The sequence below is a fragment of the Lathamus discolor genome, chromosome 1 (assembly GCF_037157495.1).
Source record: "Lathamus discolor isolate bLatDis1 chromosome 1, bLatDis1.hap1, whole genome shotgun sequence".
In the NCBI taxonomy this organism is placed as follows: domain Eukaryota; kingdom Metazoa; phylum Chordata; class Aves; order Psittaciformes; family Psittacidae; genus Lathamus; species Lathamus discolor.
In genome coordinates this window covers 24026500-24053524 of record NC_088884.1, presented here as the reverse complement: position 1 = coordinate 24053524, position 27025 = coordinate 24026500, and the positions used below count along the sequence as shown (strand labels likewise).

Here is a 27025-nt window from a genome sequence, read left to right as displayed (position 1 = left end):
TGGCGCAAAGTGTTTGGCTATGCCTTTAATAGAAAGGAGATAAGAAAGGAATTGGAAGAATTTTGTTTAAGGACAAGAAGTATTATTCTCAGACCCTAATGTTATACATGTGATTAGAGCTGCATTGTTAAAATAACATGAAGAGTTTTGGTAAGTCTACATTGTAGCATTGCTGTTACAAAAATTGTAGCCATTGCACCAATTTGACCTTGACACATAAAATGATTCTGATCCATTAATCTGATTAATACCAGTGACTAGTCTCCAGCTATGTACCTTGTGGCAGCTATCACTCCCTACGTAGGTCATTTCAATTGCTTTAGGACAAAATTACAGACACCTCAGTGACAGTGCATCATTACTGTTACAAACTCCAGTTGGAAACTTTAGACAAGTGCTCACGAGCTCCCCTCCACTTATCTTCTGGAAAACCAGGGAAAATATGTTCATGGCATATTCCCTAAAAGAACCCTTAAGGGCTTGTCTATACCAAGCTCTATCTGAAACCGGAAACAGTGTGAGAGCAATGGGAGAGTCGAGAGGAAAGCAGCAGTGATGACCAGGTTACTGACTAAAAGACTTTATCATAAAAGTTGAAGCACCTGATGATGCTTACTCTAGCTGAACAGGATTTGAAGAAGGCTGAGGTTCTGAATAACTTCTTTGCCTCGGTCTTCACTGGCAAAGGCTCTGACTGCACCGCCCAGGTCTTAGAAGGCAGACGCAGGGACTGTGAGAATGAAGACCTTGGGCCCACTGTAGGAGAGGATCTGGTTCGAGACCATCTTCAAAATCTGAACGCGCACAAGTCCGTGGGACCTGATGGAATCCATCCGCGGGTCCTGAAGGAGCTGGTGAATGAAGCTGCTAAGCCACTGGCCATCATATTTGAAAAATCATGGCAGTCAGGTGAAGTTCTTGACGACTGGAAAAAGGGAAATATAACCCCGATTTTCAAGAAGGGGAAAATGGAAGACCCCCCGGGGAATTACAGACCAGTCAGTCTCACCTCTGTGCCTGGCAAAATCTTGGAGCACATTCTCCTGGAAGGCATGCTAAGGCACATGAAAAACAACAAGGTGCTTGGTGACAGCCAGCATGGCTTCACTAAGGGGAAATCCTGCCTGACCAATCTGGTGGCCTTCTATGATGGGGCTATGGAACCGATGGACAAGGGTAAAGCAGTTGATGTCATCTATCTGGACTTGTGCAAAGCGTTCGACATTGTCCCACACAACATCCTTCTCTCTAAATTGGAGAGATATCAATTTGGTGGATGGACCACTCGGTGGATAAAGAACTGGCTGGATGGCTGCACACAAAGAGTTGTGGTCAATGGCTCGATGTCCAGCTGGAGACCGGTAACGAGTGGTGTCCCTCAGGGATCGGTGTTGGGACCGGTCTTGTTCAACATCTTCGTCGCTGACATGGACAGTGGGATTGAGTGCGCCCTCAGCAAGTGTGTTGATGACTCCAAGCTGTGTGGTCCGGTTGATACGCTGGAGGGAAGGGATGCCATCCAGAGGGACCTTGACACACTTGTGAGGTGGGCTGATGCCAATCTTATGAAGTTCAACCACGACAAGTGCAAGGTCCTACACCTGGGTCGGAGCAATCCCAGGCATGGCTACAGGTTGGGCAGAGAAGAGATTCAGAGCAGCCCTGTGGAGAAGGACTTGGGGGTGCTGATCGATGAGAAAATGAACATAAGCTGGCAGTGTGCAATCACAGCCCAGAGAGCCAACCGTATCCTGGGCTGCATGAAAAGGAGCGTGACCAACAGGTCAAAGGAGGTGATCCTGCCCCTCTACTCTGCTCTTGTGAGACCTCACCTGGAGTATTGTGTGCAGTTCTGGTGTCCTCAACATAAAAAGGACATGGAACTGCTGGAACAAGTCCAGAGGAGGGCCACGAGGATGATCAGGGGACTGGAGCACCTCCCGTATGAAGACAGGCTGAGAAAGTTGGGGCTGTTCAGCCTGGAGAAGAGAAGGCTGCGTGGAGACCTCATAGCAGCCTTCCAGTATCTGAAGGGGGCCTATAGGGATGCTGGGGAGGGACTCTTCATTACGGACTGTAGTGACAGGACAAGGGGTAATGCGTTAAAACTTAAACAGGGGAAGTTTAGACTGGATCTAAGGAGGAAATTCTTTCCTGTTAGGGTGGTGAGACACTGGAATCAGTTGCCCAGGGAGGTTGTGAGTGCTCCATCCCTGGCGGTGTTCAAGAAGCCTTGTGTGGGATGGTTTAGTGTGAGGTGTCCCTGCCCATGGCAGGGGGGTTGGAACTAGATGATCTTGAGGTCCTTTCCAGCCCTGACTATTCTATGATTCTATTCTATGATTCTATGATTCTATGAAAAAATTGGTAGGAAATTGTCATCTTCAATTATGTAAGAAACCTGCTATAGGAAATCAAGGAGTAAACTGGGAAATAAATATTCCCGAGTTTGCCATGTTTAGGACAAGAAATAATTGGCTTGATTTGAAGCAGTGTTTTGGATATTAGGAACAGTTAAATGGTGTAGTAGATTTCTCAGGGAAGTTATGGGAAGTCCATCACTGGAGACTTTTAGGAACAGACTAGAAAAATACACATCACAAAGTATTTGGACAGAGGTGATTCTGCCTTTGGGCTCAGAGATGAGCTGGATGACCTCTTGAGGTCCTTTCTGGGCTTATTTTCCATCATTTTATGACTATGGCAGTCTGCCCAGACTGATGCATTTGGGTGCAAGATCTTTCTAACCTGACTGTTCTGCATTTCAGGTCTGAAATGTTCCTTTCACTGAATTAATGAACCCACTTAGTGTTAGTCTTCCTTTCACGACAGGGGTCCCTGTACCAGACTCCAATGTGGCCTGCAGATCTTCTTTTTTGAATCAAATAGCCACCCTAGGCATTCAAAAGATACACTTTGAAAAGCAGGCTAGGCCAGCATCTATTGAGATCACCTTTGTGCTCAGGGTCAGTTAGGGAGACGGCTCTGTTAACTGCTGTCAAACACTATCTGTGAGGGAGTCACACAAAGTGGCACTTCTCCGTTCCAGGCACCGCACATTCTTTCCATGGTCCCGGGCATGTGACTCCTTGGTTTGGTTTGTGAGAGCCAGCATTGCAGGGGGTGCAGGCAGCTGCTATAGGCTCTACTCAGACTCCCTTTTTAGCTCCTTCTTTTAGGGCCTGTGTTTTAGGGGTCGTACACCTATGTGTTGAGTGCTGGTGACACATGGTGCTCTGCTTGCAGACCACGATCTGCTGTTCTCTGTTATAGGGGTCGGCTTTCCAACCTCACCAGTTTTCCTGTGATAAGCAGCTAGCATTGCTGTGCTATTTCTGGTATACAGGGAATTCCTAGGGAATACTGCAAATACTGTGGCGATATTGCCTAGTGTCAGCTGAAGTGTGTGAGAGGTTGCAGTGTACTGTTTTGCCAGGGAAAGAAAATTGGATCATATTAAACCTAGTAGGTATGTCAGCCATTCTTCATTTGGCATAATTGCAGAAAGTGATTGATCTCTGTTAGAGGAAAGACAGCCGAAACACAGGCTACATGTACAGCTAGTTTGCAAGCAAAGCCATGGGTGCAGGGGCTGCCTGAGGTTCTCAAAACATAAGGCTGGGGAATAGAAAGGGCTGCAGGGCTCCCTCTTTCTCAAATTCTCATTACAAAAGCATCCTTTGGCTTCATAATGCACACCAGCTCTGGATAGTGATAGTCATCTGCGAGACGTACTGGCTGGACTCTTAAGTGTCCCTCTGGCTCTCAAACTACATACTTGTGAGCAGCAGTTTCTACACCCAGGGTAGGTGGAGCAGCCAGCCGGGCAGATGTCCTTGCCCAAGGACAGTTAGACTTTTTAAATCCCCAACTGTCAGAAGCCAGTGAAGTCTTGTGCTACAGAAAAGATCATGTTTTCTTGAAATCCAGCAGCAGAGCTACTGCTCTGCAGTGCATGGACCCAGACAAAAATTTAGGAGAAACATACTAGAAATATACTTGATTTATGTTATTATGGTAACTTTTCTAACTTGTCCCAAGAGGAACTGAGGGCAAGAGAGAAATTCAGCACCAGGATTTCAAAGCACTATGTGATGCAGAATCTAGAGGACTGTTCCTGTAAGGAGAGGTCATAAGAGTAATGCTGGTGTTCATCTGATAAGACAAGGGATTTTGAATCATGAGATATTTTGAATCTCTTAGGGAAACAAGAAGACCCAAGTGTGAATCTCATAAGCCTTTCAACAGAGACGGAATAGTGTGCTAGTGAAACAACATTCAGGTGTTATGATGAGTTTCACAAGGCCAAGTTCTTGTCTTCTGTCCGTAGTTCACTTTCAGGTCCTGAATTGTGACTTTTACAGGGATTGGCTAGTCTTAACTGTTAAAGGGACTAAAAGTGACACATGAGCTTTTTCCTACTGGAATTGAATTAACCTGAGTGCAGCATTTTAGGATCACATGTTCTCATCCTGGTTCTCAAGTTATTTTTGTTTTCAAAACAAGCTCCATAAGTAAATTGACAAATGCCAATTCAGGTTTTCATGGCATAGCATCTGCTGCTACTTTCTCTGATTAACAGTTTCCAATGTTTCTTGCAGATCCTGATACACATGCATATATGAACACAAACATAAACCTGTGTATGTGTCTGTGTGAAATAGTTGAGAAAAATACAAAATGACACAAAATCTGAAAGGTGGAAACATTAAGATGCTCTTAAAATGTGCTTTGTACTGAAAGAATCATAGAATCATAGAATAGTTAGGGTTGGATAGGACCTTAAGATCAGAAGTTTTAACTTTGTGAGAGTACTATGGTTAAAAGGACACTTTTTGGTAAAAAATCAGTATTCTTCACTGTACAGTAACTTTAACCTTGAACACTCTTCAAAGATAAATGAAAAGATCATCATAATGCAAATCTCAGCTCAGAGTACTGGGGATGGAAGGGCAGATAGACTTCATTCTCCTCAGAACAGGGGGTGGGCACACTGCTGTTTCCCTACTTCTTTCCTTGGTTATTATGGTCTAAAACAAAGCTGTAACACTTTTCCACCCTGTTTCTCTGGGATGACAGAGTTCTGTGAGTGGCCACTGGCTGTTGCTGCACAGTGTCCAGGTCATCCACCCCATTCGCAGATAGAAGAAGGACTTCAAACTGCTGCTACTCCTTGGCCAGGGCACAGTCTGACACTTATAATGGTCTTGGCAAAGTTGGCAGATGTGATTTAAATGAGATTTGAACTCAGTTTCTGCCTTCAGTTACTAAACCGTTTTGCTCCAAAATATATTACTTCACTCCTGCATGCTGTTTTTCTAGGATGCTCAGCTGACCTATCTTAATGATGATGAGATGGACTGACTGTAACCTCTTGCTGGTATCAACAAGATAGCAAGTCTGCATATCAGTGCGCTTTCGTAAAGGACTGCAGTGATCTCTAGAAGGACTTTGTATATTTGGTTCTGGCTTTTACTGAGTAATACATTGGTCACGATGAAATGTCCTCTTCAAGTATTTTTTTTTCTTTGAGGTTTTAATAAGATCTTTATACTGCCTTCTATTAACAGATTATCGTCACAGAGTAGCTTCTATTTAATAATTTTGCAAAACTGATAATCTTTTGATCTCTAATGAAAAGAAGCATAATTTCTTTTATCTTTTAAAGCTCATCTACTGCATCAGAGGGTCACCTGACATGTTCACTTCCTTTTATTTCACTGTGATCTTTATTGCAAGATACACATTGTTTTGTGTATAGACAAACAGGCTGACTAGCCTTGTATCTGAGCAGCTACACTGCTGGCAAGTACAGTTGATAAACACAGAGGCATTTTGCTCAGTCCTGTATTTAGACAATATAGTGGTCACAACAGACAGCACCTACCCAGAATGTCAACAAGCTCCAAGTCCATGTGATCAGTTTTTGGGTTTGTCTTTGGTCAGACCTTGATTTAAGAGAAAACAAAAGCGCAGGCTAAAACCCCTCCTGGTATAAACTGATGTAGCTCCATTGAATTTGGTTTACACTAGCTGAGAATGTAGTCTTGTGTTTGTTGACTGGAAGCTAGTTCAAATATCTTATCCAGGCTAAGTTTTGTTAAAATGGTTGCATCTATTCTGACCCGAACAGCTGAAGGTGCCGTTTTCATTTACAGAAAGTTTTGTCTAAATAGTATGAGGCAGTGTCTCTCCCAGAGGTCTCATTTCTCACCTGGGGGTGCTGCAGCATGGCTCTAACTTGTTCATCACTGTATTAGCAGTGGGTCTAAACCTTGGGATGATTGCAGTACAATCTGGGAATCTGTTTCCGTTGTTTGAAAGCTGAGCAAAACTGGAGTAACTTTCATTTCATTACCCTGGTACTAAGTGTGACTCTGTTCCACCTGAAAAATAGTTTCTGTAGCATAATTAAAGAGTGCACATGAAAAAGAAGGCCAAACTTTGCCTGATGTTAAGCCTGCCTGTCTATATTCATTGGATCTGTATGTCGGGATATAGAAAAACTCCCTAAAACCTATAGTATTAAAGAGTTTCATATGGAAACAAAAGACAAGGGAGAGAATTTGCCTGAAACAGGTTTAAAAAGAAAAAGAAATTTTTATTTATTTTCATAATGTTTTCAGTTTTGCCAGGCAAGGATTAATATAATTCCTGTATATTACATGTACCAACTGTAACAGGCTTGGAAGTGAGCTTGGATGCAGTGACAGGCAGAAGAGTTCCTGAATATTGCCTGTGGCATTAACGTCCAATGCCACTTACTAGCGTTATGAAATCTATCTGTTTGGCGCTTGGAATCAGCATTTTCCCTGAACATCAGAATCTTCTTACGCAAAGCCAGAATTGAGTTACATATGAGAAAGTTTTTCTGCTGCTTTACAACCAGTTGTCTTTGCCCTTTCTGGCTGGACACAGGGTTCTTCCAAAGTGGATCTTTCTTTTGTTGGAGCACCTGGGTGGAGCACAAGGGAGAGAGGAAAAGTGATAGCATGGTTGAGGGGCGGCCATCCTAGTTTCAGGGGGAGCAGCCAAAGGCTCTCTTTAGGTTCTAGACTCTGTAGGAAGACTTGCAATGGGTTTCCACACCACAAAGGCTAGAATATCTCTGAATAGATTTAATTGGTTATTGTTACATTTAGATGATCCGCCTACAATCCCTTCTGGACAATCAAAGAATAAAGGTCTTGCCACATGTATTACCAGTACCTGCCGTAATACAAATCACTTTGAATGTAAGTTCTTACTAATTTAAAACAATTTTCATGAGCAGAAGAGCTGGCATTAGATATTGTTTCATGTTCTGTTATTTTGCTAAAGACTTCTTGCACATCCTTCATGAGGTGGAGACAGCCTTTAAAACACTTTTGGTGGATACCCATGCGATCTTCATACAGAGTGAAAATCAGCTTAATGATAATTTGTTCACTGGAATCTATGAATGACTTTGTAAATGGATTGTTGCTTGGCTATGCTTTTATTGCTGATTTTTACTAATAAGAAAAAAGTAAAAGTTTGTGAGGAAAAGCTAAAACTTTGCATTTTTAAAGATTGTGTTGGGTCAGATTAAGAGCTTCTCTGTCTTTGGCATAGTAAAAAGTAAAAGACCAAAATGAAAACTTTTCTGCTAAAATTGGAGGAAAATAAACATCTCTGATACCCCAGGTTGCACAAACCCCATAACATTATTGGTTGTTTTGTGAGAGCACTAAGCATAGGACAGTAAATTGGTAAATGGTTTACTAACTATATTCCAATTTACTTTAATCATGTAAATGTTTTCCAAGTGGCTCTACTCCACTGGGCACCCCTGCTTTAGATTATTCGTCTGTTAGGTAACTCATGGACTCCTGTCAGCCCACTGGAACCAGTCGTGTTTGCTAACCCTGGGCCTTTGGTTATTTACAACCCTTTTAGCTTTGTTTTGTTTGGAAATTCAGCATGAACTGACCTCCTTTTCTCAGCAGCAAAGCAAACAAGAACAAATTTGACACTTCCCTTAAGAAAAAAACCCACCAAAACACAACAAAACCAAAAGCCAACTACTAGATACTATTTTGTTATGTAATATGTTACTATTTTATATATATATGAACCTCAAAATTTGGCACTTCTATTAGTTATTACTTTATAGTGTAAATAATCTCATTCGTCACATTAGGACCATGCTGGAGCATAAACAGTGTTATAAAAGCTCAGCCATATTGCTCGCTGCCAAAAGTTACAGAACCACAATTGAATACTGAAAAGAAAACCCCTCTAAGACTCTAGCATTCTCCTTGCTGTATTGTTTAAGTCACACGTGGGAAAAACAACTCAAATTCTCAATGGGTATGTAGTTAGTCTGCAACAGAGCAAATGCAGAGAAACCTGGGTTGACAGAGACGTGTCTGAAAAAGGATCTGCTAGGGTTGCCTCAGCTCTTTACTGGGGCAGAATTAGAAAATTGCCCTTACAGAAGGTGTTTTAGCACAGGTATGTTGTTTTATCAGTATATGTTGCATGTTTCCAAACTATACTGTTTTACATTGCAGAATGTCAGCAACTATATTAAATTTTTTATAAACATCATAAACTACAGACCTTCCCCAGAAACTTTACAGTCCATAATAATAATAAATGCAGTAGAAAAAAACCCTTAATTCTCCAATCTGAGTAATACATAAGTTCTTTGAGAGATTTTTGTATTCCAGGATATCTTTTCCATCCAAATTGCCATTTACTTTTCTCTCTTTCCTTTTATCTGTGAATCACTGTCCTTGCTATCCTCATACCGTGCATGGGACACAATATTCATCTTGCCCCTCTCTGCCACAGTTGCCGCTGCCTGTATGTCTCATTCCTAATTGTTCTTGATATCAGCACCTTCATTTCTTGCTTTGTTTCTGCCTGGCAACAGACCCCCACCTTTACCACTGTTGATCTAATTACTTCTTCTGGATTGGCATGGTATGGAAATATTCATGTCTTTAGCAGGATCAATTAACAGCACACCTCACAGAGCAACACTGCTGCTGAAGGGGAGAACAAAACAATTAGCAGTTTATATAAATGGACAACTTCTGAGTGATTAAAGTGATCTGTAAAACTGTCACGCTAAGTAAATGCTCTAAAAGGCCTTTGTTCCTCAAAAAAACCCAAAGTCACAAAGGAAAGTACTGTAGTTAGCAAAACTGATATTGAAATTCAAGAACCAGGCAGATTTCCTATGCTGTAGTGACTACGCATTGCTTAATTCTTCTCTTTTGGCTTGGTTCTTATTTATAATATCAAAGGATTACAATGCCCTTTTCACGACGACTTGGAGGTGGACGATTCAGAGGAAATCCCCAAGTGAAACAATGATTCATCAGTGATGACTCAGTGAGGACTTGTCCCCTGAAGTCATCATTAGACCATTGCTGGGCAGACGGCGATGCTGCTGGTTTGTGTGGTAAAAGCCAAGCTGCAGACCCAGATATTTCAAGCAATTAGAGAAGCCAAAATATTTTTTTGTAAGAATAAGAGTTTTACTATGCTCCAGCTATGTTTTATCACTGTCATGTTTTAATGTTTTTCCAGGATTTTCAATTCAATAAATTATAGGGGGTTTTGTAAAAGGCAAAATTATTAACAGGTTTTTAAATGATGGTTTGATCTAAACTGGATGTAAGCAGCTGAAAAGTATGGTGAGAGCTGATTGCTGACCTAGATATGTAGTGCTCTCGTTTGGGCTCTGGTTCCACTGACTGTAAGGAGACATCCATGAGTGAAACAGCAGCAATCCAGTACATTAGAGAGGATTTGCATATAGAGACTATAACAGCAAAATACATCAGTCCCTGTGACAGGAATCATATTGAGGAAATGAGGCATTTGCATGGAGAAAATAGGTCACTGCAGTGTATTTTGATCAAAAATCTCATAGTTTGTAGAACAAAGTCTACACAGTTTCCAGTAAGTAAGAAAAGGAAGTCCTTCTTCCTCCATTAACCTAGAAAACCCAGTGTAGTATTCACAGCATGGAACTGTCTCTAGGAAGAAAATTCGTTCAGAGGCAAAATATCTGCTTATTTCTTGTCTGCCAGTTCATCACAGATCATTTAATGCCTGCTTCAGGAGTGCAAGAGACAAAATTTTCTAGTATCTTGTCCCTGAAATAATTAGATATTTTGGATCTGGTGCTCTGTGATAGGAAAGCAGTCATATATATGGTATGTGAAGAAGTCATATTCAGACCAGTGGGCAGATAATTAAACAGCATCAATAATCTATGACCTGTCTTTTATCTCCTCAAGTTTAGGTAGCTTTTCTCTCTCCAGATTGCAGAAATAAGTTGAATGCACACGTGCATAGCCAAGAAGAAATTTAAGCCAGAAACTCAGCTGTGCTCTACCCTTAGTTAAAATACCTAAAGTTGTGTATGAAGTTTTGGCCAGATCTTGCACTTTTACCACACTGCTAAACCATGGGACTTTCATGAACCAGGTTATATTTTCCGGAGTTGCTACCAGCTCAGACAAAGCCAGAATGAGAGAGCAGAAGTTTGAGATATCAGTAAATGTCAATGTTAATGTTACCCAGTGAGCCAGTTACTTCTGGCCTGATCCGGTGCTTGTTCAAACAGTCAGCTGATCTATGCTATTGCCATGTACTTGTGCTAGGAGCAGCCCGATCTTTTGAGGAAGAGATAGCTGGAATAGGCAATCCTGGTATGCCTTGTACGGTTTGGTAAACATTTAAGTTTTCCCTTGCAGGAACTCTGTTTTCATCTGACAATTTAAGAGAAAACAAACTCTTAGTAATATGAAAAAAGCATTTCTCAGAAGAACAATAAATTCCTACCAGTCTTGGCAAATTATGCCAAGAATCAAATTTATGAAATAAATGTTATTCCATAAAAATCCATAAGATGTTTTTTTCTATGTACATAAGTGTCCAGATTCTGGATCCAGGTGCCTGCTAAATGTTGATCAAGAGGTGATTCTAAGGGATTTTTAAAGGTTGTCATTCCCCACTCGTCGTGCTGCTCCCAGATTGACTATCTTGGCAGCACAGCCTGGTACCACTCTGATTTATTCTGGAAGACTTGAAGTGGAAGTTACGGTGAATGTGCCATAAGAGCACCAAAGCAACTTGAAACTACTAATGAGCACTTGTCTGGCTCCATAGGAGCCCTACTACGGGCGCAGTTATCCGCAGGCTAATTGCAGTGACCTTGGGGCTGTGAAATGCTGGCCTAACTTCTCTTTTATACACCAGTTTAAACGTATGTTGGACTGAGATCCAGAACACAGAGGGTTTTTATGGGATTGTTATCTTGTTTGTCTCTCCATGTGCCTGGTGCATCTGGTTGTAAATCAAGATGTTAACCTTTACGGGATAAGAATTTTATTTCTGTTTTGTGCTTATAAGAAATCTAGTATAGAAACTGTGTTCCTTATATGGCTTTACATAATAGTATGACATATGCTTTTAAATATTTGGAGTAATTTAATTCCTTTTTTGAGAGCCAGGTCAAGCCTGTGTCATTACAGTTTCCATTTCCACAATTTCTTATAATAGTGCCTTATTTCCTTCAGGGCTAGAATGTAGCTTATAAAAACATAAGGGATTTTCTGAATTGGTTAGAAGTAATATAGACAGATGGAGAAAAGAAAGCAAAATCCATGGGTTGATTGTGATTTACCTTTCTATTCTCATGCTTGATGTTTTTCTGTGAGTGTTCATGAAGAATATAGTTATTTGGCAGTTTAAAGTGAAATAGGCAACAATTTTTAACTTAAATATTGAAGACCAGAGAAAGGCTTCCTATGAAAAGGAATCTGCAGTCCCATGTTTGATACACTTCCAAGTTCCAAACCCAATTACTTTACACACATTTTTTTGCTGTTGTTTACAGTATATTACAGTATAGTGCTGTTTCTTACCACAGTGTATAACCAGAGCCTTAGAAGCTCTCTGTAGCTGCCTGTTTATATTCTCCAGGATATGTCTGCAGTGGAGTTCAAAGGGATGGCCTCAGTTTGTGTGGACATACTGAAGCTGATTTTGAATGGTCTAGGTAGAGCTTAGAGAGCAGTATGAATGACCTGGGTAAACGAGAAGGTAAGACAGCCTGTTCTGAGCTGCTGTTGGGAAGCTACTGTCAGCATCTGAACTACATAGTGTAGTACAGAGGTAGAGGCATTTTCCTTGCGAAGGACTGAGCTGGTTTTCCAAACAACTTTTATGCACTGTAAGATAGTATGTATCTTAAAATCATGAAGTCACAGCTTATACAAAGTGAAGCCCCAGACTTTATTCAGTTTCCACCCAGAAAGTCCCATGCAGCTTGGAAGCTTCTGGCTTAAAAATGCCTTCTTATTAAAAGCTTAACTTAATGTATAGAAATGCTACAGACCAATATCAACAGCTCCTCGAAAGACAAAGGCTAGAAGGAAAAACAAAACCCACACAGAAGTGATATATGCAATATCACTGATTTAAACTTGTTAACAAAGTCAAGCACTAAATCCAGGTATTCTGAATCTTAAACCTGAAGTCTGTGCTTACAAGAAGGGAGTTTAATGATACCCAGGAGTGATTTCTCATGAATGTTTTATGAATAGAATTTGAGATAAGCACCCCAAGGTATAGCTTTATTTCTTCTGAGCTGAAAAGAAAGCTACTGAACAGACACAGCATGACTGGAGAAAGTTTGTAATTAAAGATCTGGAGCCAAATTTATATCTCAGCCTCCAAAAGATTTATTGGGTTATCTTGACAAGTTGCAGTTGTGTGACTCTGCTGGTACATGTGCACGACTGTCCATGAGCATGCACACGGAGCATTTCCGAAATACATCATGGTGTCTGCGAAATGCGGCTGTTAGCCCAGCAGTCTCCACATACTTCCCTGAAGCAGATGTATATCACACCTGTTTGTCTTCCCTGTTCATTCCCATCACCTCTTCAAAGGATCTTGCACTTCGCAAGTGAGTGGCCTCTTTGATGCATAGATTGTGTCCTTGTACAACTTTCAGTGAGTGCCGTGGCACAGGGCTACCAACTGCTTCCTCTCACATGGCTTAAAGAGCTTGAGATGTAAAGGCAGGGTATGTCATTACAGAGACACTGGCACTGCCATAGAGGGTGGGTTTTACCACGATAAGGAGCTTAACTCTCATGGTAACTCATCACTCCTATCAGCAGACTTTGTGATAGTATTGTCTCTCTTTTTGCTCACTTCTCTCACAGGTGAGCTTCCTTCTTGTGTATTTTAACTTGGCTCTTGCAAACAGGAGTTATTCAGGATGAGAACATGAAACCTATGCAGCACAAATCCCAGGATCCTCTTTGCTTGACCGGTAGCCTGATACTTCAGAAGGGAGAGAGTAAGTAAATGTGTTAGCAGAGAGAAAGACCCCCCAAGGAAATGAAAATACAAGCTGTTAGGATGACACAATATGAGATAAAGTTGATCAAGTGAACTGACTTGACATATTGACTAGTTCCTGTCAAAGTAGCATAGCATCACCCAAAAGCATACAGCTACCAGGCAGGAATTTGTATAGGGGCAATTTTTCATCTTCAGAATAGGCATGGCTTTTACTTCCTCAGTTTAGCAATTTGGCTTCCTAAGTGCCTTTTTAAGAGAGAAAAAAAGCTTTTGTTAAAACATGGCAATGATGTTGATGAAATTTTATTAAAAAAAAAAATTAATAAAGCATTATAAGTCTACGTACCTTCTGTTTTTCCTTCAGAGATTGATTGTTATTATAGTCTTAAGAGGTAAAAAACTTTACCCACAAGAGTTAAGCAAAATGCTTTTGACTTATGCTTAGGTCAAATGACCCATAATGAAGACTTTTCAAAATTTAATTTTTTTAAATAGTTTTAATTGATGTCTTTCCAGTTCCCATTTTGACTTTTTAGCTGCCAATGTTGTTTGTTTTTTTTTAAGGAAATCCATTTCTATGATGAACTTTACTATCAATTAATTATTTTTTTTTTCTTCATTTGGGGTCCAAGAAGTGGCTGAGCAACACCCACAGAATTTGCTTTTTTACCTGGGTGTTGACTACTAAGTGATTTTTCTACTACTCTTGCATTGTATGATAAAATAAAACCAGATTAAAAAAAATAAAGGAATTTCTGATGCTTCAGCTTTTAATCAGCACACCTTACATTACTCTTTTGTGTCATTTATTGCTGCTTTAGTAGGACAAAGCAGGCAGGGAACTGGGGAGAGCCAGCCAATCATCTCTTCTGTTCATGACCTGTCCTAAACCGACAACTCTCAGACTTTTCCCTTGTGCTCCTCCTTCATATTGCCTCCCCAGCAGACTTCTGGCCTTTGCTTTCATGAAGTGCTATGAGAAGGGACTGACAGAAGTTGCAGTAAGGAGGAGGATGGGACCTTAAGGGAAAATTATAATGCACACCCCAGCTTGAATTTATGATGGTGGGCAAAGGAAGCCTGTGTCTCCGAGTGCTTGCCATACTGCCACTTCCATTCCCAGCGATTCTGTGGCCATGCAGTTCCACTCAAAAATCCCTGAATTTTCTTTGAGGCTTCTTCCAAAGGTCAGGGACTGCTGACTTGAACTGAGATGATGAGAAAAAGGGTTTTCATAAGTGGTTTACATGTAGGTGACTGATTAGTTGGAGAATAGAAATTTTGCAAGATGTGCATTGCTGAAATTAAATATAACTGTTCATGAAGACATGTTCTGCCTAAAAGAAGTGTATGCCATGAAAGAATACAGACGTAGGCATAAATTCTGTATTGTAGCCTATATTCAAGGTATACTTGCTAGCACACACACACACATACGCACAGAGTGTATATATATGCATATATGTGCATATCATCAGAAGCTATTTCTCAGTTGTGCCTATCAAAATGGTGTCTGTGGTGGAAGCGAACCATCTGCTTCACAGCGCTTCTTTTTTTAAGATCTGCAGTATGGCAGTTTAACACATAAAATGTCACTTCAAGCCCTCCTCCCTCAGATGAACTCAAATATGTCACTGGGTCGTCCCATCAGCTCTACGTTGTCTCTGTAAACAGAAACCCTATCTCCCTGCAGTCTGAGTCAGCAGCTGTACTGGAGCAGGACCTATCCTTAAGACCCACAGAATGTGTAATCTGATGTTGAAAAACCCACAGAAGGGTATTTGCCACCTGACTCTGGAATGAACAACGGCCCTTTAATAGGAATTTCTGCAAGTCTGTCTTCACACACAGATAAAACCTCTGTGTCATTGGCTTGACTCTTTCAAGGCTGGAGGAAATCTCTCCACTTTATTTCTCTGGGAGTTCTGACTCTGGATTTATTACCTGCCTGTGTGACATTTTAGGACTGATGTGCAATGTGCTTATCAGTTTTGCATATCATATATTTAATGTGCATATTGTATTTACTTCCAATTTGGGGATTTAGACATAAATCCCCTTCAGGTATCAAGGAAATGAATGTAGCAATTCAAATTTGGCTGAAAAGACTTGGTGATGCACAAATACCTGACAGGAGCATGAACAAACCTAGAGAAGCATTATGAAACAACATGTTGACATACAGCTGCTTGCATTCTGCATCCCATTAGAACTTCTGCACACGTTTTAGTGCCCTCCTGCCAGCACAGCTTGTACAAATTCCCACCTACCATTATCATTAAATGTACTCAAGAAATAGCCCACACATAATTATTTTTGCTGACACTGCGGGAGGGCAAAGATGCTTGTGCTAGAAATTGCTACAAGTATTTTCCTGTTGTGGGACACATAATGAATATACTTGGGTGGACAGATTCCTTTTTCCTGATGCATTTTGATAAAAAAAGATAAGGTACATGTCAGCTTCCACCACAAACCCTGATGGAATTGAAGTACAGTTATTGAGATCCTGGGGCTGATGATATGGCATTATTGACACTGCTCTCTCCTTTATTCATAATAAGGTAGAACAGATTTATCAGTATCTTTTGTCTTTTATTCCTTATACACTCCTACAAACAAGTGACTTCCTCAGAAAAAAAAAAAAAAAACAATACAATACTTTGTTGCAAGTTATGTTGTGTGGGAGACTAGCCTAAATGGAATTAACAACGTTGTCCACATCAACAGCACACAGCATGATCTTGTTAAAGAATTATACTGCCTCGTAATCCTCAAATAACATTATGTTATAATGGATTGTTTTTTACTTTCTAAGCAGAAGATGGTAGGTTTGTTTTTCCTATTAAACTTAATTTTCGGTTCAGACACAAGATAAATGATACATTGATGTATTTACTTATCCTTTTCTTGAAGTTTATAGCTGGGAAGAGGAAACTTCTTTTGTGAATCTGTTGGTGTAAACAAAGCTTACTCTCCTGATTTATAATTTATCATTTATTTCTTTTCTGCTGCTTTGAATCTGAGCATTGATGGAAGAAACTGTTGGTTAATCAAATGCACTTGCCATTCTCGATAGCAAACAAGAATGGATTGTTAAACAGACCATTTATTTCATCTCATTTTCACAAATGGGAAAAAAAAATATTCCTAAATTAAAATAATAATGATTAAAAACTCCCTACTTCTTGCTTCCCTGCAGCCCTCTGGCAGCAAGATTGATTGTGAAAGGGCATCACGATCGAAGCTTAGTCCCTTACCCTCCAGAACCTCTCCTTAATGTATAATTGATAATAGTGATGTGAGCATAGTTTCAGGTAAATTAAAATTTTTATATAATTTTATTATTTTTCCCTTCTTGTTCAATGCTTGTCTCTAAATGAAACATTTCCAAATAAAAAAGAGAAATATATCTTTCAGAAAAATTGAAAGAAAACATTCTAGCTTTAAAAGAAAAGGAACATTTTTTATAAACCAAGATTATTTAATAGATCTTAAAACATACTTCTAAATAATGTTGATCTACTTCAGAATATATTACTTAGATATAAAATTAAAAGTCCAAAAAATATTATGCCGAGTACTTAAAAATCTTTAGACACTTTTGGCCCCTGGCTATTAACTACTAATAACTGCTTTTCTGCATGGGATTGAGAAGGGAGTCATCTCCCTGCAAATTAAAAAGCCTTGAAGGCAAATACAAATATATAAGAGCTCATTCTCTTCCTAATTTTCTTGGGCTTATCCCATCTTGTTGCCTCGTTCCCTGGTTTCTTTTTGTCATTATATTATTTTCTGCCAAACTGAAAAAAGAAAATAATAACTGTGTAGTTGCAAAAATCTTGTCATGCTCATTTTTCTTTTGTGATCATACTCTCTTTATGGTTGCTCAGTAAAATATGACCTTCCCAAACACTGCCATCAGCAGCTACTTTAGAACGAAGCTCAGTCTCAAAAACATTAAACATAAAAAACCCCAGTTTGTCTGCAAAATTCGAAAGATGGTTGTATCTTCCATTATGGATTCCACTTTGATATTTTTAGTGAATTACAGTATGTGTACCAAGGGCATGCCACACAGTTTCCTGTTGCTTTTACCTTTCCACCATGTTTCAAGGTAGTCTAGTCCATTACAATAGACTATACTGTTATTCTTTCCTGAGAGGTGATGAAGAGAGTGACCCACTGCCATCAGGAAAGACCACTGTACTTCAAAGAACACCAAGGTGTTGCTGAATTTAGCTCTTCCTCTTAAGAGCCCTCTGCTGAAGATGATAGACTTCACAGGCTATTAAAGTACAGAATTATGGAGGTTTTCCAGGGAAAACAGCCGTGGGAGACATTACTGTGGGAATCTGTTACAGGCCGCCTGATCAAGGAGAACCTGTGGATGAAGCACCCTACAGACAGATAGGAAAAGCCTCACGCTCGCAGGCCCTTGTTCTCATGGGGGATTTCAACCACCCTGACATCTGTTGGAACGATGGCACTGCACGGCACAAGCAATCCAGGAGGTTCCTCAATTGTGTGGAAGACAACTTCCTTCTGCAAGTAATAGAGGAACCGACAAGGAGAGGTGCCATGCTTGACCTTGTGCTCACCAACAGGGAAGGGCTGGTTGAGAATGTGGTACTCCAGGGCAGCCTTGGATGCAGTGATCATGAGATGGTCGAATTTGAGATACCCAGGACAGTGAGAAGAGCGTGTAGCAAGCTCACTGCCCTGGACTTCAAAAGAGCAGACTTTGGCCTCTTCAGGAACCTGCTTAGTAAGGTTCCATGGGATATAGCCCTGGAGGGCAAGGGGGCCCAAGACTGTTAGTTGATATTCAAGGATCACCTGCTACAAGCTCAGGAGTGCTGCATCCCAACTAGAAGGAAGTGCAGCAGGAGGGCCAGGAGACCTCCTTGGATGGATAAGGAGCTGCTGAGGAAAATTCAAAGGAAAAAAGAGGCTTATAAAAAATGGAAGCAAGGACAGGCGGCCTGGGTAGAGTACAGGGATGTTGTCCGGGAAGCTAGGGACCAGGTTAGGAAGGCTAAGGCCCAGTTAGAATTAAACCTAGCCAGGGATGTTAAGGATAACAGGAAAGGATTCTACAGGTACGTAGCAAACAAAAAACAGACTAGGGACAACATAGGCCCCCTGAGGAAGCTTTTGGGAGAATTGGCTACACAGGATTTGGAGAAGGCTGAGGTTCTCAATGACTTCTTTGCCTCGGTCTTCACTGGCAAAGGCTCTGACTGCACCGCCCAGGTCTTAGAAAGTAGATGCAGGGGCTGTGAGAATGAAGACCTTGGGCCCACTGTAGGAGAGGATCTGGTTTGAGACCATCTTCAAAATCTGAACGCGCACAAGTCCAGGGGACCTGATGAAATCCATCCGCGGGTCCTGAAGGAGCTGGCGAATGAAGTTGCTAAGCCACTGGCCATCATATTTGAAAAATCATGGCAGTCAGGTGAAGTTCCCCATGGCTGGAAAAAGGGAAATATAACCCCCATTGTCAAGAAGGGGAAAATGGAATACCTGGGGAGTTACAGACCAGTCAGTCTCACCTCTGTGCCAGGCAAAATCTTGGAGCACATTCTCCTGGAAGGCATGCTAAGGCACATGAAAAACAACAAGGCGCTTGGTGACAGCCAGCATGGCTTCACTAAGGGGAAATCCTGCCTGACCAATCTGGTGGCCTTCTATGATGGGGCTATGGAACTGATGGACAAGGGTAAAGCAGTTGATGTCATCTACCTGGAAATGTGCAAAGCTTTCGACAATGTCCCATACAACATCCTTCTCTCTAAGTTGGAGAGATATCAATATGATGGATGGACCACTCGGTGGATAAAGAACTGGCTGGATGGCTGCACACAAAGAGTTGTGGTCAATGGCTCGATGTCCAGCTGGAGACCGGTAATGAGTGGTGTCCCTCAGGGATCGGTGTTGGGACCGGTCTTGTTTAACATCTTCGTCGCTGACATGGACAGTGGGATTGAGTGTGCCCTCAGGAAGTTTGCTGATGACACCAAGCTGTGTGGTCCGGTTGATACGCTGGAGGGAAGGGATGCCATCCAGAGGGACCTTGACACGCTTGTGTGGTGGGCTGATGCCAACCTTATGAAGTTCAACCACAAGTGCAAGGTCCTACACCTGGGTCGGAGCAATCCCAGGCACAGCTACAGGTTGGGCAGAGAAGAGATTCAGAGCGGCCCTGCGGAGAAGGACTTGGGGTGTTGGTCAAAGAGAAAATGAACATGAGCCGGCTTCAGTGTGCGCTCGCAGCCCAGAAAGCCAACCGTATCCTGGGCTGCATGAAAAGGAGCGTGACCAGCAGGTCGAGAGAGGTGATCCTGCCCCTCTACTCTGCTCTTGTGAGACCTCACCTGGAGTATTGTGTGCAGTTCTGGTGTCCTCAACATGAAAAGGACATGGAACTGCTGGAACAAGTCCAGAGGAGGGCTATGAGGATGATCAGGGGACTGGAGCACCTCCCGTATGAAGACAGGCTGAGAGAGTTGGGTCTGTTCAGCCTGGAGAAGAGAAGGCTGCGTGGGGACCTAATAGCAGCCTTCCAGTTTCTGAAGGGGGCCTATAGGGATGCTGGGGAGGGACTCTTCATTAGGGACTGTAGTGACGGGACAAGGGGTAACAGGTTAAAACTTAAACAGGGGAAATTTAGATTGGATCTAAGGAGGAAATTCTTTCCTGTTAGGGTGGTGAGGCACTGGAATCAGTTGCCCAGGGAGGTTGTGAATACTCCATCCCTGGCAGTGTTCAAGGCCAGGTTGGATGAAGCCTTGTGTGGGATGGTTTAGTGTGAGGTGTCCCTGCCCATGGCAGGGGGGTTGGAACTAGATGATCGTGTGGTCCTTTCCAACTCTAACTATTCTATGATTCTATTCTATTCTATTCTAAGATGCAGATGACAAGGCAGAATATCTTGTGTTTACACCCACTCATCAGCTCACACCTGGTAAAAAAAGCCAGATTCTTACTGTATTCCTCCTTTTCCTCAAAAAAAGGAATCTCCATCGAATTTCCACATGGATCAGGTATATGATGACTCTGAATACCGTAATTAATCCACTAACTTGCAGGCTCAACTCTATCCATGAGTAAGCAGTGTGTAAAGCCTCCTCCTCACTTCTGTATCTCCAGGATACCTTCATGGCTAAGCAGGCCTGGCTCATGGTGAAGAGACAACTGCTGCAAATGATGCTGCCATAATCCAGTACTGAGATACCAAGAGGAAGGGGGATGATATATATGTAACAAATACATGCCTCACAGGAATTCTGCAATATATTTACCTAAACAACCTAAACATTTCCTGGACACTGGGATGGTGTAAATAGATCAGTAACAAACTATCAGGAGGAACAAGATTTTTGCAACAAAAGTAGTGGAGGTAAAGGAGACAAGTTAAAGACAGCTAAAAAATCAAACCAACAAAATAAGTATGAAAATATTTATATAATATTAAGGGTGTATTTGCAGACAACAATTAATTAACTCTCACTGTAAGACATCCCTCAAAAAATCACTCTGGCTGCTCACAGGAGCTGGAAAGATGTATTCATTGTGAAGTTGTGGATTTCCCTACTGAAGGGGAAAATCCAGTTTAATAAGACAGCTAACCAATACACATGTTCCCTCTTCTAACTTCCTGGATGTTTTGGCTTGCAGATGAGGGGAATCCACACATTATTTTCTATTGCCACCTGCACACTCGCTTCTAAGTGACCAATAGATGTCAACAATGTTCACAGCAGCTTGAAGACTGGTGAAACCAAAGCCAGTGCAGAGCTATGTTACTGTCCTACTGTTTTTTCTTAGTGTTCCTAGTGACCATTTCCTAGTGTTCTCTGCAAGGTTAGACCTAATGAAAGGCCTCCCTGCATTGACCTTGGGCACTAAGGTCACTGGTATTTTAGTAGTCAGGCCAAGAAAATGACCCTAACCCAGCTAAGGGCACCGAGATTCTGGACTGAATGCAGAAATCAAGATAGGCACCTCAGAATAAAGTTCATTCTAAGGTAGAATTTTGACATAGCTAGAAAATACAGAAAGCTGAGCCCTCCTCAGAAACTGAGCGCCTCATCTGGAGATGTAGGAAGTCATCACTGTCTCCTCCTATCACATTCTTTCCATAGAGTAGGCATTAGGACACCTGTTATTTCTAAGAACTGGGCAGGAATTGCACTTATAAAGAGATACAGCTGATGGAAACATTGCTCTTTTTCAAGTACCTCAAGGTAGGAGCACTCATTCAGGACTGTGAGACATCAACCAGATCTAGACTGCAAAGCAAAGTAGGATGTGGGTCTGTTATCTATCTCTGAGACCAACTTGCACAGACTGATCATGTCCACACAACATACCACTTGGCTCTGCATCTCTGCTTGGGTATGGTATTCCTGAAGCTCCGAATGGAATCTTTTCTTTGGAAGTTTACTTTTTCCTCACTAGAAGTGCCTGAATAAATGGAGAATTAGTGATGTAAACCAGCATGTTTTTATGGCATGAGACTGAGGATGTGTGTAAACGTGGTCTTGTCTAAACTGCATCGAAGATGAGCCAGGCTATGTTATCAGGCAAGTAGCGAGGATGATTATCAGTGCCATGCTTGAGTTTGTTTTGTGTGACAGTGTGATCTCAGCTTGGTATTCTAGGTCTTCCTACACTTCTTTTCCCCCAGGACAACCTCAACCATGAACAAAACCTGAGGGGGGATAGTCTCCACCTCTCAGGTGGGAGTGCAAGACTTAGAGTTAAGAGCCCAAAACTGTCTGGATCTAAGTGTCTACACTGAAGGAAGGGTGTCCAGGGTCCCTGCCCCTCCCAAACGCTCATGTATCTTAGATTGAACTGCCTTGGGTAAAATGCAGAACTGCATGACTAGCTCCCTGCCTGCCTGAGGAAACAATTGGGTTTACATCTGCTAGCAAATCTCCATTCGGTTCAATCCATTCAATTGGCAGAATTACAGAAAAAAGAAATAGGGAGCCTGTCCACATGGGCATGTGCATGGTTGTGTGTGTGTTGGGGGGGCTGTCCCAACACTCACTCTTTTAAAGAGAAGCTTAATTCTGTCAATATGGATATGTTTAAAATCAATTTACTGAGTTGACACCCTTCACACCAAAAAAACTTTAGGCGAAGTAACGACTAGTACTTTAACTACATATATTATAACTATAGTAGTTATATTCCATCAGTGCTTCAGAGAGCATTGGTGACTGAGCTGCTCTGGCTGGGGCAGTCTGTACATCTCTACAAGCACAAAGAAGAGCCCTTGGCACTCAAGTTTAAAAGTCAAACACAGAGGCTTTTAGAGAGCAAAAGTCCTCTAGGCTGAGAAGGGGAATGATTTTTTTATTAGTTTTTTCCTCGGTTTTATCTCTGATCTGTTCCATGTCTTTTATTAGCTGTATTTGTGACTTGCCCTGATGGGACATGTTGGTGCTGAGACAGAGTAGCCTTGGGTCTAAAAGACATGAAAGAGGGAAATTACTTTCCCCACTCATCAGGTATAGAACCTGGAACTGATTTTTCAGTTCTCTGCTCTAATTAATGCCTACTGCACCCTTTCTGGGAGTGGTGTGTTTTAGGATTATTGGAAGACTGACATTTGACTATAGACCCCTCTGACTCCTTTCCTCTGTGGATTAATTTGGTTATGTCAATATTTATGTTATAATCTCGGGAATCTGTATTTGTGTTTGGGAACTTATCCAGAATTTGACTGTCTGGGGGAAAAAAAAAAAAAATAGTCTGTTTTGTGTATGTAAAAGCTTTTTCAGGTCAGGCAGAAAAGAAGTAGGTCAAACCTTATATCCTCAAATTTTGATCTAAGGGATGGGAAAACAAAAATAAAAGGGCTTCATATGGCTTAATGCTTATGTTTTGAGACTCTTTTTCTACTAGAGTTGCTCTGAGGACACTCACACAACTCTTTATATGTAGATACTAAGATAGTGACTAGTAAAGATCACTTTTGTGAAATGGGGCACACTGAAGTTCATTAGCATCTGTATGATCCAGGTACTCATTTTTTTCTCTCTTTCCTTTGTTTGCCTTGGAACATCAGTACAGTCAAGGACAGTAAAAGGCAGAAAAGTGAGTTTGAAATATATTCAGCTGATATTGTGTGGAGCTGCTATCTGCATGCAGAAGAATAAACTCTATTAATTTCATTACTATGTCTTATCAGTCCTAGGTCAAGCAGTATATCTGCTGTCATTTTTTTAAATGGTCAATTATAGCTTTAATTAAATTAAGCTAAAGCTTTAATGACAAAATTGTGTAGCTGAAGCCTTTCAGATCCTTTTCTCTATGAGTTACAGCTTCTGAAATAAGATCGTGCAGTGACACCATTTCTAGGTAAGTTTTTTAACAGTAACAACAGAGGAAATAATGTCCTGGACCTTTAACTAGCAGGTGTCTGTAAAATAGCTATTCTCTGGGGAGCTGAAAGGAATGCAAAAGGAAGAATTAACTGTTTTGGATGGCAGCCTAACCTGCAGTGGCTTTGCCTGTACTGTGGGAAAACTTACTGCAGTGTCACAGCCCTGCTACTATCAATTAGTGTCAATATGCACAAAGAACACCAGATATAAGGCCAATGTTCTGGAAATACAACAAGCAAAATGATGTTTTGCAGCAAAGCTGAACTTCCACTTTGTATGTGAAAGAGGATCCAGAAAAGGAAAAACAAAAGCAGATTAGTCATACATCTAAATTTAGGTTTTTTTCCACATATGCTATGTTTCAGATAGGTCATGGAAAATAATGAAGTCAGTGTTCTGAGATGAAAGGAATCCCACTGTGACCTGATATGAACTCATGGAAGCCTGATAGGAGGATTTGACAGCGAATGTGGAAGACCTTTTTTTATCGTCCTTCTAACAGCAACTCCTATCATGTTGGCAGCTGGACAAACAAAATTGGCCCACTTCTCAGGCCTCCTCTGCAATATGTTCTATTATCAGAGAGCTGACTTAATTTTCTGACTCTACTTAAAAGTTGTATGTGATTCTTCCTAGAGGAAAAAGCGATCTGTTGACCAGCAGAAGTGTTGCCCCACAAGACGACTTACAGACCTCCTTCTCAAACAACTGAAGGATAGAACATGGCACACAAGACACCTGCTTGAAGTGTAGGCATCCTACTCTTTGCTGGTCACTGTGGACAAAGTTTAGAAGAAAAGACTGTTAACCAGTGGTTATTCATTTATCTTTGTAATCTATCCTGTGCATTTTGCTGTGTTGCTCAGTTCTGCAGTAGTACAGTAAAAGAAGTAAATATAACAGAACACAGAAACCGAACATCATGCATGCAACTATTCTAATTTACATGTTTTACACTGCTAACTGCCTCCCATGGGTTACAGGACAACACTGACATATTCCTACTGTCAGTATGTATTTACCAAGACCAGAAGAGAGCTTGGAAATTGGGGCACAATTTGTTTAATATCATTAATAGTGATTAATAGACAATTGGTTAATATCATAATAATTGTGATCAATTTTCTAGTGTCTAAATTCATCAACATGACTGTAACAGCTGAAGCCTGGCTTAAAATCCATCCCAGGCTATCAGTACTTTGAGTCTTTTGCCCTGATATACTGCTGTATTTGTTTGCTTACATTTCTTTAATTAATTTATTTATGTGGAAATGACCTTGCTATGTGATTTTAGTGAATTTTGGAATTGAATTTTTGCCTCATCTAAGCACATGCTGCTCAGGTGTTCAGTGTGTGCAAATCAGAATCAGTCTATTATTAATCATAGTTTTGTAGACCTGCTTGGAAAATAACAATGTTGACAGCATATTTTATTATTGTTTTCCTGTGCACTGTTCTAGATTATACTCAGCTCAGAGTACACATGTTATGCTCTCCCCCTCCTAGGAAAGGGTAATGGGTGTGACTTTTTGCTAGTGGTAGAAATAATGCAGTATAGTACACAATTACCTGAGCCAACACTGAACAATCCATCTTCAATACTGGGAGCAACCAAAGTTAGTGCAGAGTTCCAACTGGTTTTAAATTATGGCTCATAAACTTGCTGGCACCTGAATGAATTCAGTTAGAGTCATCATATGACACTGCATTGCACCATCTAGACAAACTGAGGCGCAGGGATTTCAGTCATTGCTGGGCAGCAGTCATACAGGTTTTGAGAACCTAGTGTTTGAAGTTAGCTCTGTGGTTAAGTGTTCAAAAACAGTGTGATAACCCCTGTTTAAAAACTTGGGTGCATGATATGCTGATGATGTAAACTGGTGATGATCCTTTCCAAGGGTTATGAAGCTATTGGTTTTGGTACATGTACTCCTGAAAGCAATAAAAGAAACCCTGGGTGATTCAACCAGAATTCCTTCTGGTGACACCAGTTACAATATTGTTCCCTTTGCAACCCTGCCTCCCTTCAGTTTACTTATAATAGAATCATAAAATCAACTCGGTTGGAAAAGATCTTTAAGACCATTAAGTCCAACCATTACCCCAGGACTGCCCAGACCACCACTAAACCATGTTACTGTGGGCCTCATCCACATGAAAAAAACATGTAGATGGAACACTTCCAGGTTCAGTGATTCCACCACTTCCCTGGACAGCTTGTTCCAATACCTGATTACCCCATCTGTAAAAAAAATTTTCCTGATATCCAGTCTAAACCTCCCCTGGTACAGCTTGAGGCCATTTCCTCTAGTCCTATTGCTTGTTACCTGGGAGAAGAGACTGACCCCCACCTCACTACAGTACTTGTATATTTGGCAGAAAACGTGCCCTTGAACGGTGATTATGCAAAACAAAGCCTGAAAGAGCAGTTCAGAAAAATCAGTCTCTAGTAAGACCTAAATATCTTTTATAGAAGTATTCTCCTAATCTGAATATAGCCATAGAAATTGCCTATAAACCATCAGCTTTTTTTTTTTTTTTTCTTTCAGGTATTCTGCTACATAACACAAATAGGTATACTAAAGTGGGATATAGGCATAGCTCTTTTGCCTATCTCACATTGGTACATGGAACATGATTGGACAGCAAGAAGACAGAGATGAAGCCTTGGATTCAGCAACACGAATGGCTACATAACCAAGCCAGAATAGTCCTACATATAACTGACATAACTGAGCTAGAAAACACCTCAACAAGCCACTCAGTCTGCCTCCATGCCCAAGAGAGAATCAGCTATATCTATGGTACTCCTGACAGTTCATCTAATTTATTCTGAAAGACCTTAGAAACTGGAGAGTTCACAGTCATCCCACATAATCTATTTCAGCATTTCACTACTTTTATTGTTAGGAAGCTCTTCTTGACACCTCAAATAAAGTTCTCTTGTTGAAATTTAAAACCACTGTGTTTGGTTGTAGCAGCATGCACCTGGAATGTTGTCTGAGCAGGCAGATTTTAAAGTATTTGAAGACTACATTTTCCCCTCTCTTCCCTTATTTAGGCTGAACAGCCCTAGTTCTTCCCATTTTTCCTTGTAATCCAGTACAACTTGGTCTTGTTATTACAGGGATGGTCTTGTTCTTACAGGGATGACATTTTTTTCTCTAGGTCATTTCATCAAATAATCAAAATTATTTTGAATTTTGTTCCTATCATCAAAAGTGTGTTCAGGCCTTTCCAGTCAGATTTTCTCTCAAGATCCA

The 27025-nt window shown here is 41.0% G+C and overlaps 1 long non-coding RNA gene across 2 annotated transcripts in view; it reads left to right on the top strand.

Annotated features, from left to right (window-relative positions):
• Positions 1-26801, top strand: part of LOC136007345 (uncharacterized) — a 62708-nt gene extending 35907 nt beyond the window's left edge. The window contains exons 6-7 of one of the 2 annotated variants that reach the window (XR_010609648.1): positions 24399-24511; positions 26312-26801. This is a non-coding gene — a long non-coding RNA (uncharacterized LOC136007345). The remainder of the gene's footprint in view (positions 1-24398; positions 24512-26311) is intronic. The other variant, XR_010609663.1, reaches the window with a different exon arrangement.
• The last annotated feature ends 224 nt before the right edge of the window (positions 26802-27025 follow it).